General features: G+C 40.4%; 1 long non-coding RNA gene across 1 annotated transcript; it reads right to left on the bottom strand.

The window, feature by feature from the left end:
• Window positions 1–376: 376 nt before the first annotated feature.
• On the bottom strand, window positions 377–12,300 carry LOC121513225. The gene is made up of 3 exons (XR_005992186.1): window positions 12,177–12,300; window positions 4,483–4,594; window positions 377–1,463 (listed from the first exon to the last, which is right to left on the bottom strand). It is a non-coding gene; the product is annotated as an uncharacterized LOC121513225 (long non-coding RNA).

Here is a 12,300-nt window from a genome sequence, read left to right on the forward strand (position 1 = left end):
TTGAAGTCTAAAAAAGGCAACTTCTTCTTCCTCTAACCATCAGAAAAAGGCTCAAAAGCCTTGTTGCATCACCTTTCCACTATGCCTTTTAACAAAGCCATTACAACAGCGCCACATTTTTTTGCAAATTCACTGTTGGGCTTACGTGTAGAGCATGCATGCCAGCAGCCTCTTCACTTACATAAGAGAAACGTTGTGTGCATCAGCCTGACCACTTCCCTCTGCGTGCACAACACTGTGGATACTCTGATTCAGAAATACTGAAGCCGCCAGGACTAACTAAAACTCAATACTTATAAGTGATGAAATTCTTAATGAAATATCAGCTAGCTTTTTAATATGACGAACAATATCACTAAACATCCAGTTATTCTCGTTCAAAATATTCACAGCTTTATTAAATCATTACAAAATAAAGTAATACATTCATTTCATCATAAAAACAAGACAGACTCTTGAATTTTCTTTGATTAAAAGTCTGCACACTCATGCAATGCTCTGTTACAGTTAAATGTTTGCATGTACTGCAGGAAGAGTTCTCATCAAGATAGTTATTAACAGAAGTTTGTAGATTTATGTTAAAACAGTGACATCACAGGAAAAAAACACCATAAAAAAGGTAGTGAGTAGTTTTAAATCCCTTTGCAGATCTTTTGTAGTATTTAAAACATGGCTGCACTTGTGTGCAAAGATTCACTGAGACTCCGACAGAAACATTTCACACGTGTATATATATATATGGACAGGTTGTGAATACTCTGCAAGGTTCTCTTGTGACGGAAACAAAAAATACCAGGTTGAGCTATTATCTTTAACCCTCTAACCGTGTCCTGTGTCTGCCATCACTTTGTTACAAGGTACATCTCAGCTGCCGTCTGCCATCCTTTAAAAGGCATTACTGTTCTGATTAATCACACTTTTTTGGACAGAATCAAACATGAGCAGAATTCACAGTTTTTAAAAGTTTTCCCCTTTTTCGAGCTCGGAGCAGTATTGTGGCATATTGCATATGCATGTACCTTTGTAACAACTAATGGCCAGACTCAGCTGGTTCTGTTCACCCACCCAAACCAGTCCTTAAACCAGTCTCTCCACAAACCCCTCAAGGTCCCGACGACAGAAAGTAGAGAAAACACTTTGCAGCGGCCCTGAAATCTGCGCATGTTGAGTGAGGGATCCCAGAAATTCAGTGTCTGTGTGTGACTTTGACTGTGAGGTGAGAAAAGTGCGGTCCTGGCTCCGTCCCGGCTCCACCTCCTTCACTTCTCATGGGCTCGTCCATTATCGTCCTCGATCTCAAGAGTGGTCAAGTCAGTTCAGGGTGCAGGCTGGGCCTGGACCTTCTCCGTCATCTGTTTGGCACTGTAGTAGGACATGCTCAGGCCCATGATGGCCAGCATCATGGCGATCTGGTTGACGGCACGGTCCTGTGGCTGCGTCTGCACCTCGCCGGCTACTTGCCTCTGCAGAAACAAAGAAAAACAAAAGAAGAGGAAAAACCAGAGGTCAGCAAACAGTGGAAACAATGAGCCGCTGTTTCTTGTCAACAAAGATGCTGAAGCCTGATTGGGCAAACAGGCGGGAAGCAAACAACCACAAATATTTTACCCAAGAGGCACTCTCTTAAAACACAATTCACTATCAGCAACAGCAGTCTTGAGCTTTGTGACCACACGGCAGGTAAAAAGAGCTATTAAACTTTTATAAGAAAGATGGGAGACTTTTTAGAAAAGGGAACATTGTGAACAAAGCAGCCCACAAGATGCACCTGCAGTCAAGTAACTAACCGTACAGACTGACCACCCACACTGAGTGGACCTGGTGTCCATCTTCTAGATGTATAGCTTCTCTTTGCACTCAGTAGCCCGTGGATTGCTACAAACACTTGAACATTTTTCTGCCTTTATGTCAACACTACATGCAACTGGGGGCTTTTACAGTATTAATGAACAACTGTAAAAAGGAACATAATAAAGACTAAAAAAATTAAAAATGCACCTCCTGCAATAAGTTTGTGATCATTAACTCAATTGCCAACCAACTAATTTCAGTTTCATAAAATCATTTTCATAGGGGCTGACTGGAAAAGGTCCTGGTAACGCCGTGAGGAAAATTCCCTCCGTTTTTATACACAAATACAGTTGAACCTGAAAATTTCAAGAAATTTTGAATTTTTTGTGTGAAAACTTCACATACGTAGAGCTCCTCCTCTTAGTGACCCCTGTATCACCCTTGAGTTGTTCCAGAGGAATGTGAGCATTTAAGAACGCATAGGCATCTAAAACAGCTGCCTGCATTCCCCATCATATAAACGAAGAATACATTCACATGGTGCTGGCTGGACACGCTATATTTGATCGCAAATACAGACAGAACCCACATTTAACACCGAGTCACGAAAAAGTAAGGATGCAGGACATTATCAGCATGATTTCAGTATCAACAGATAAGGAGTTAATTATCAGTATAGACATATACGACAATTTCTGCTGACACATTGGCTTTATATTCCAGCTGTAAGTACGAAAACGGTTGTGGCGTTTTCGGCAGTACCAACAAACCTACATCAGCTCAAGTCTTTTTCTTTCAAGTGCTTTTCAAGGACTCAAGTTTTAAATCTAAATTACATCAGTATTGATAATAACTAGGGCTGCAAAAAGAAAAATCTTAATTTATCATATTTAATCACAGATTTCTATAGTTAATTGGGGCTCACTGCACCTTTATTATTACATTTTAAAATTTTACTATTTTGCATTATTTGCATCTTCATCAGGTGAACTGCTTCCTTCCTATATAAGATGTCCTGCCCTTTTAAACAAACTGTGCCCGATGAAAGTCTGGTACTGAAATGTTGCAAATAAATACCTCCTTTATTTGCAAATTGGGCAGAATACGAGAGTTTCCTTTGAACTGTTTGCTGGATATCTTGCCCTCCGACGCACTTGTCCTAAGAAATAGATGTGAGAAGCAGCGCTTCAAATGTGACTATTTTGCATTTAAAATTGTTCTTGTGCCATTTTGGATTTTTGTACCGTCTTAAACTAAAGTTAACTGACCTCCTGTTTGGAGCCAGAGCTGCTTTAATGGGTAAATTAACTGCTGGAAAAAAACTTATTGATAAAGAAACAGGGGGACAGTACAAGGTTAAATGTTTGATAACACAAGGTGCTTGTCTACTGAGCTGTCTGTGAGTTCTACATTAAAATGAGACATAAAGGAGCAGTGGTGGATTTATTTTACATCCCTGTGACTGCAGGGAGATGCTGAAGTGGCTTAACCAAGTGGAACAATAGGAACAAGAAAGTGTGTGGTTAAAACAATTTAGCGCACTAATTGTGGATCATAGTTAACCAAGATTAATGCAATTAATCTTGACAGCCCTACCCTCATAATAACCTTCATTTAAAGCACTTTTAAAAGACAAAGTTACAAAGGGTTTTACAAGGACAGCAATAATTAGAAAAAAGATTAAAAACAGACAGGTCATGGGATCAGCAAAGTACTGACAGGGTTTAAAATACTGAGACATAAAACTCATCTAAAAAGTTAATTAAAAGTATTTAAAAAAGGCATAAAATCATGTAAAAAGTCAGATAAAATCAGGATAGACTCTCCAATAAGTCTTAAGAGGAGATTTAAAGGATTTCTGACCCAGCTGATTGAGATTTCCTCATGCAGATTGCTCTATAAGATCTACGGAACAATCTGCAATGAAATCTGTATCTGCTTAAATAATAATTTCAATTCAGACATATCGGATATTAGCAAAAAAATCAAATATCCTGCATCCTTGAAAAAAAGCCTTCTGTTCATTCATTTTGATTGTGGTAAAGAAGAACAACACTCTTTCAATGTACTGCTGATTATTTTCAAAGTTTTATTGATTTAAGCAAATACTCAACTAATTCAAACTATTAAAGAGTAATCAGTCCAAATCTGCAAACTCAAGTCCACTTTTAGGTAGGATAAGGGTGTTTTTTGCTCGTATAACTACAAATTAACAAAGAAAATTTCACTTGTGTGCTAATTTGTCTGTTCTTATGTAACCGGCTGTCACTTTTTTCTGGTCTGTTGAGCTTTTGAGGCACTTTAAAGCCATATGACGGGACAGTCTTTGTTTCCAAATTAGTGTAAATAAGCGAACAAAGACTCGGCACTGTACAGCCGGCGAGACATATAGAGGATCACTGCTGATGGGTTTTTTTTATTATGACAGCGAATGAACAGAAGAAACATAAAGGAAATTATTAAACAAAGATTAGTGTCACTGCTAATTATGGAGGTGATGAAAGTGGGTTCTAGGCTGCTGAGCAGGGCTGAGGCCCTCATTTTAGAGAGGGTTGGATCAGGATGTGTTACCGTCTCCATAAGCAAAGGATAAAGACATTTTATAGGTTGAAAAATATGTGAGACCTGTGGAGCATCCTCCAGTGATTATTTCAGTGTTTATTCTGAAACTGAGGATGAAGCTGTGCATACCTGCAGGAGGCGGAAGTATCCAGGTGTCAGTCTGCCCAGTCTGATGATCATGTCTGCTGATGTGGTCTGAGGTGGATGAGACGGAGGGAAGAGCTTGGGCGGCTCTCAAGACCTGTGAGAAGATAAAATTGAGAATTTACTGAGTAACTTTACCGCAAACCTCCAGAACAAAACAAGCTCACAGTTACACACAAAGAGATCCATCTGACAAACTTCACCACAAGTTGCCTCCATGAAATATTTCAATGTTGCATTTCCTGTCCTGTCTTATGAGCAAAAACTTAAGGCTGAAGTCCAACTGACTTGAAGCAACAGATCCAGTCTACCTTGTGCCAAACTTAAATGAGTTTTTGAATCATACTCATTCCAGCAGAGAAGGAGATTATTGCTATCGGCTTTGCACAAACTGAAACCATCTGATTGTTGCACGACGGCGGAACATCTCTTGCCTGCAGCCATGACAGAACGAGCAAGAATGGACCCCTTGCAGAGTAACCCCAACATATAACTGATTATATCAGACATTTAAAATCCTTAAATGCCCGTAAACCTTTAACTCTTTATTAAATCACCGTGTTCAAGCCTGCAGAAACAGAGCTTCTATTCATGCTGCGCCATAAACTGACGCAGCAAAGAACGGAGTGATTTCATTGATTCGCACATGGTCAATCGCATATGTCACCGATAAAGAAAGTAGTGTTAAGAGGTTTTTTTTAGACTTATTTGGCAAAGAATGTCAAAGATGGGCACTTTGAGAAGGAAGGGTTGTCCATCTGTGACTCTAAGAACATAAAGTTCCCAACAGGGGAATGGCTGAATTTTGCACTTCCTAACTTTCTGAAATTAAACATATTTACTGGTGAAGGAATGGGGTAAGATTGTCCTAGAATCACCCCAGAAAGACCAGATGAAGAAGATGAAGTTGTGCATTTTAAGACAAAACAACAAAAGGTGTTGGCTTCATAAAAAGCGGCTGGGGAAGTCACTTTCCGCTGGGATTGCCCGCTGCTTTTGTGATCAAAGATCCAGAGAAGGTGAGAAGAAGGATTTTTGGAGCAGGTAAAGGTACACGAGGCAATAAAATGCACACCTGCTTTGAGTTACACCCCTTAGAGTAAAAATGTAACATAATCCAAGCTTTTAAATACGCCCCTGCTGTGGAAAGTCGGACTTATTTGCTTAAACAAACTTCCTGAGATTCCTCACCTTCCAGAGGTCTCTGATGGCGAAAAAGCCCAAAAACTGGCCAGCGGGACCCTGAACTCTGAAGCCACGCTGAAAATCCAAACAGATGCCAAACAGAAGGATGAACTTCAACTACTGAGAGCGCTTCAGTGATGTGCTCCGCCTTTTTATACAACCCCGCTCTTGCCCAACCAGATCTACGGGCTCGCCTTCAACACACGCCCACTCTGAACACAGTGCACTCACTGCTGTCCTAAAGCATTATTCTCAGCAGGATGCTTTCTCAAACACACCCTCCTAAAACCAGAAAAACCTTTGAGAGCTTTCGGACATGGCTGGCTTTGCTTGGTAAACTCAAAGTAAACACCAGGGATAAAAAACTAACAAAACAATATGAACATTCTCAGAGCTGCATGTTATTAAAGCTGAATGTCACTGTGTGCTGTTACATAACCAGCCTGATGTGACCAGTTCATCTCAAACTGGAGCAGAAATTAAATGCCAGGCTGCCAGTCAAGACTCTGAAGAACCTCCAAATCAGAAACACACAAAAAGTTCCTCTTTTATTTATATCTATTCCTGTTGTGTAATAATTCCTCCATTGGCTGTTTTTATTACATAATCTGTTTCCATTTCACTGAGCTAATAGATGCAGCTACTCTCTATGGATCTTTGAATGGCTGATGCCAGTGTTTGCATCATGCAGTGTCATTTTTCAGTTTCTCACCTACATTCTCTTGTCTTCAAGTCCTCAAAAGGGTTCCTTTGTAGGTTTTGCATCTAAACTAGAGCATCAAATATAGTATTTTGTGTCTTTCAGGTCATCTGTATAACAAAAATGAATGAAAAATGAATGAAATGAGGAAGTACAACAAACTGCAATACCCTGAATGTCCACTAGAGGCTGGCTGCAAAAGTCTTAAAAGTCCCATAAGATCCCATGTTTAAATATCAGTTTAAATAGATGAAATGTGTTTTCAGCATAATACAATAAACAAATTTGGTACCAGTAGCCAGTGTCTTTATTTGTACACTGTATGAGGGTAATCATTATTCATAACTACCCTATTTTGATTGGATTAAGGCTAAGAGTTTTTCATAAGCCAGATAAATAGGGACATGGCCGAGCTGACAGATAAGTATGCATTTCCAATATGGCGTCCACCATTGTGGGGCTTCAAAAGTCTGCTTCATAAACCTGTGAGTGATGCCACAGAGACTACATCCAGTTTTTGTTCTTCCACTTATCCGTGGTTTGGTCGTTGTTGCCACAAGCTAAGCAAGTCAACCCAGACTTCCCACTTCCCAGCAACGTTGATCTTCTTCCTGGGGATCCCGTGGCGTTCCCTGCCCAAGTTGGATAAATAATCCATCCTGAATCTACACTGAGGTTTCCTCCTAGTTGGATGTGTCCGGAAGACCACAGAGGGTCGCAGTGGCGTCACAGCAGATTCGTCATCATTTGGGGACGTCTCCCAGACATGTTAAGGCTGCACCCAACTTCGAAATGCCTCGGAACAACCACATGGACAGGCGTGATGAGCGTGGACAGCTAAACCAAACAGTGTTTCTTCTTCTGGAGGAACAAAACAATTCTTACTGAAGTGCAGCTGTTAAACGCCATCGACTCAAAACGCCACTTCATCAGACCTAGACCAACCTTCAAACTGGTAGCTCGGCTGTGGTGGAAAAGCGAACCCTCTAACATGCTGACTGCTGTGTTGAGTCAAAATAAGTAAAGCCAAGCCGCTCAATATAATGGGAAAGCTCCGCCAGTTGCCTCTGGATTTTTGAACGCCACACCTCATCTCTGAGGCTGAGCCCAACCACGCTCTCATATCAAACACTTTAGCCCAATGCATCTGCAATCTCAGTCTTTCTGGTCACTACTCAGAGCTCATCTCCATAAGTGAGGGTTGTAATGAAGACTGACTGGCAAATTTAAAGCTCTGCCTTCTGGTCAAAGACAAATCAACTATCATTTTGTACATTTAAAGTGTGATGCAGGAGGCGATGTATATTTAGATAATGACACTAGATCTCATCTGTTTGAGTGGTCCCTCCTGTCCTATCATATTCCTAAGTCAGTGAGTTGGCTGTGTAGGTACTACAGCTGGTTTGAATGTCCTTACTGTGCAAACAGAGCCTATATACTGCACGTCGGCTCAGGTATCACCAGTGGAGGACTTGCAGTGGAAACTTTTTTCCTGTCTGGACACAGGGCATCGAAAACAGCTGAACATATTCTCTGCAGCTTTAAATCAAGTTTAACAAGGTTTGAAAATTGACAACGCTGTGGTAGACCTTACTTACATTCTTGAAATAAGAATTTGACATGGAGTTATTATTTATGGGTCTAATGAATGAGTCTTTTTGGTTGTATGCTTGGTGTAGGACACAGCTGTTTGGAGCTTAGAGACTTTACGTGGGGTGAAGTAATCTCCATCACTTTAAATTTTACCTCAATAAAGTGTAAAAATGTAGCTAGAGTTAGGTGTTACAGCCATCTAGTTGAAGTCATAAAGTCTTGACTATCGGGGCACATATGCACAGGGAAATAGAGGCACTCAGCTTCAATGCTGCATTTTCGCATCTAGTAGCCCTTTCACATTGTAGGTTCAAGTCGGTATATTTGCACCTCTACTACGTCGCTTCTGCAATGTACAACACACAAGGCAGAGAGGTAAAACAATGTGGTTCTGCTCCTGATCTGTCATCAGAAATAATAACAGGCACAGTAGGAAGATACAGCGGTGAAGTGTAATGTTGATGTGTTACTGTTGCAAACTCCCACCGTGAGAAGGGATTCAGTCTCTGCTGCTCAAGTTTGAACATTTTTCTTTAAAGCTCAAGCTTTTTGCAGTTAGGTCACGTCCCATGTACAGAGGCTACAGTCCCATCCAGGCACACGGCCTGGGTTTGGGTACTGTCGCGCGTGTCGTCCTCCACCTCAAATTTCCTACTCTAGCTACTTCCTTTTCCTTTCAAAATAAAGTCAAAACAAGCCCTAAAATCATGACTGATGGGTCATGCAACCAATATGCTAACCTACTTATTAAAGCATTTCCTTGAAAATATCAATGATTGTAACTATTGCAATAAATTTGTCAGACGGGGCCAGAAGAGGGTAGGTCAGATTCTGCACTCCCTCTCAGCTGTTTGCAGCACATCACACCAAAATAATCAGTCTACTTACATTCAGGGTCATGAGTCAACAGTCTTGCAACATACAACACAACCCTTCTCAACAACTGACTATGTGACCAAGTCTGTAAGGAGTAGTTACCAGCAAGCTTTGGCACGAATTCAGGTGAATCACCTGTGAAATATTCAGATTCATGGTCCGATTGCCATGAAAGTAAAGGGCGTTTTATATCTGGGCATCACCTGAAGCCATATTTCATCACATCAGTGGCATCCAGACTCAATCTGCAGCATACAGGAAAGACTGTATGCTCAGGAACTAAAAAGAAAAAAAACTACACAATTTACATCCAAACAAAAGTGATCTTAATCTTGTGTAAGAGGAGTGTGCGCCAACTGCAGAAAAATACCATGAACATCCATTAACACATGCTTTGAAAAACACAAATAGGCTCATTTATTCTATCTTTCTTACTAAAATTATTTATACAAATGATGTCAATGCCAGTTTCTGTCGCATGTCCCTCCAAACATCACATCTAGTACATTGTGTTCTCAGCATGAACCAGCCAATGAAAAAACATGGGCACTCCTTTTCTCCTCCCTATGTCCCGCCTTCCCATGTACATTTTACCCCACACTGCAGCCCAGACGCCTGCAGCAGGGGGACTCCCTGCGAGCGAGCGTGGACATCAGACGTGTGAGAGACACTGATTCATGAGTGGCTGCAGCGGAGTGATCAATACAGTCAGAAAACCTCCTGCAAGGCAAAAACACCTCAGGATTACGTCACCAACAACAGCCTGACCTGCAGTTTGTCTGATCATGCAGCCGCTCCTCTGGGGCCGGCAGATTCATGACAATGGCATGTACCCGGCTGTTGCTATGGTTTCGCTCAGCTGTGGGCTCTCAAGCTAAAATAGCATGATGCTATAAGAGGCAGCTACTGAACAAAGACTAGTGTTTGCATATAGACACAAGTGATTCTTAAACTGCAAAATCAAGAGCCATTTCTGCAAAAACAGGGCTCTGTTTAACACTCACAAAACACATCAGACATGAAAGAGACTCCCCAAAGAAGGATCCAAAAGTAAGAAAGCAAACATTTTCCTGATCAGCTATATTCATTGTTTCTTTGTTGTTGTATAAAATGTCAAAAAATGGTGAGAAACACCCATAAGAAGTCACAAAAACCATCAAACATTGTCTCTCTTTTGTGTTGTGACATTACAAGCAGAAAACATGGCAATAAATACTGCGTTCTGATTGGTTAAAATATCTGCTGAATCATTTACAGCACTGGTTCTCATCTAGCGGGTCGGGACTCAAAAGTGAGTCGCAAAGCTCTTTCCGGTGGGTCCTGAGAGTGTGCCTGGAAAATCTGTGGCAAAAAGTCAATGTACGGAAGCCCTTAGTGGTCATAGTAAGGTCATATGTTTTTTGAGGTTTTCCTATGGTGACAAGTAGTTTTCAGTATCTGCATGAAGATTTCTTCTTATTTAACCCATTTTCTCTAAATCACAAAGCCGGTTGTCCAGAAATAATGAGAAAATTCCTGGAGAGATTACCATGTTTCCAACCATCTCAGAAAAATTGCGACAAAAAATGTGCATGCTTATCCTTTTACAATGGTGTGCTTTTTACACATTTGTTTTGCCCTGTCTCTTTGTTCAGTTATGTTTTTTTCCATTTGGGCAACCTTTCATTGAATTTGTCGTGTGGTTGGAACCTTAAATCTTGGGTTGTGATTTCTCTGCAGAAGGTAGTGGCGGGTCCTGATCCCCAACCAGCTCAGAACCACTGACACTTTTAGGAGACTTTTCCCTATTACTATGCAGCCGTGGCAGAGTGCACTTTTGTGTTACATTTTAAAAGTGCATGTCTGCAGAAGACGCAAGCATTAGGTGGACAGAACAAAATGTTTTCAAGCAACTCAAATGGCGATTAAAGAGGGGGACAGCTCAAAGGTTTGCACAAATCATTTCTCTGCTACAGGCTGATGTGCTCAATGTGTTCATGTCATTGAAACCAAAGACATGACCTCCATTTTGACCCCAGCTGTGCAGAAGCCAACATGGCTGACCCACAAAGAAGGAAAAAGTTGTGTTTGTTTATGCAACAGATTGATGAAAGTGGCATTTGGAGTTACCTTCTGCTTATAAACTGGCACAGAGCTAAACTGTTTGACCCCCTGCTGTTAAAAGCCCCCTATTAATCTAGCACCAGTGTGTAAATCTAATCAAGAGGTGTAAAGTGACCCTAAAGACTAATTAAGCTTTTGATATGCAGACGACAACTGATCCAAAAGGTACAAACAAACAATAGGCAAGATGGTCTTCATGCAAGTACATGGCTTTCTTTCTTATTAGACTACCCTTATGTGAATACAAAGAGCCAAACATACAGTCTTACCTCAATCAGATTAAAAACAACCAGGAAAAAAAAAAAACAGAATATTTTCCCTTACTCTTAAATTAACAGCACATCCAAGCACACCTTTAAAGGAGCGCAGTGGGCTGTTTCCCAATGTCTATACTGGCTGAGGACAAAATGTTCAGAAGACAAACCAGACACACCAGGACCCTACAGAAGACTGAGATAAGAACCAGTCCACTATCTTTGCAAACTGAATGCATATAAACCCCTAAAAAGATAAGCTAATGTTTACTTTTTCACCTTTTTAATCCAACTAAAGAAAGAGATTTTCAAAATAAAGTTCATGGTGGCAATTTTATCACATAAAGTTCCAGTAAAGATGAAATTATTTGGTTAAATGACCACAAAAAAAGGCTACTTTAATGACATTATGCATTTTGTTTCTGTGAAATTAGCAGCCACTTAGTAAAAACACGACAAATAACATAAAACCAATCAAATTTTGCTAGCTTATCTCCTCTTTTTCGAGGACAATTTGTTCATAAAATTAATTTAGACTGAAACTCTCGATTTATTTCAATACTAGACATATTTACAAGATTGCAAAGGGACTTTCTTCGTGTTTTGCCGTTTGTTGGTTTATCAAAATTTTCATTTTTTTCCACGCAGCTTCATACTTTAAGTTTGTTTTTCACTTGAACTTCCTTACGTTTTAAAATAAACGTCATGCCTCTCGATGAAAACACTGCATTTTGCACCAAAGCACTTGATATAGCAGTTTTTAAAAGTTTTTCTTTGCCTAAACAGAAAAATTCATCTTTAACATGAGCTTCCAAACAAGCACCGCCAACACAGAGACAATAGGACACATTTTCTCTGTAAAAACCGATAAAACTGTCGTAAAAAAAACAGCTGTCAAAGCTCACTCCTCGCCTGTTACTTTCTTTTTAATTTTTTTTAAGTCAAAGTTGAAAAGTCAAAAGTCTTACCTGCAGCTGCTCTGGGCTCTGGACCGGTTTTGGGGACGGTTTGGTAAGATAGTACAGGGTGTTCACGATGTAAAGTCTTTATAGGAGGCCGGGACGTGGTCTATAGGAAGGAGGGGGTGGGGCA

The sequence above is a fragment of the Cheilinus undulatus genome, linkage group 8 (assembly GCF_018320785.1).
Source record: "Cheilinus undulatus linkage group 8, ASM1832078v1, whole genome shotgun sequence".
Lineage (NCBI taxonomy): Eukaryota > Metazoa > Chordata > Actinopteri > Labriformes > Labridae > Cheilinus > Cheilinus undulatus.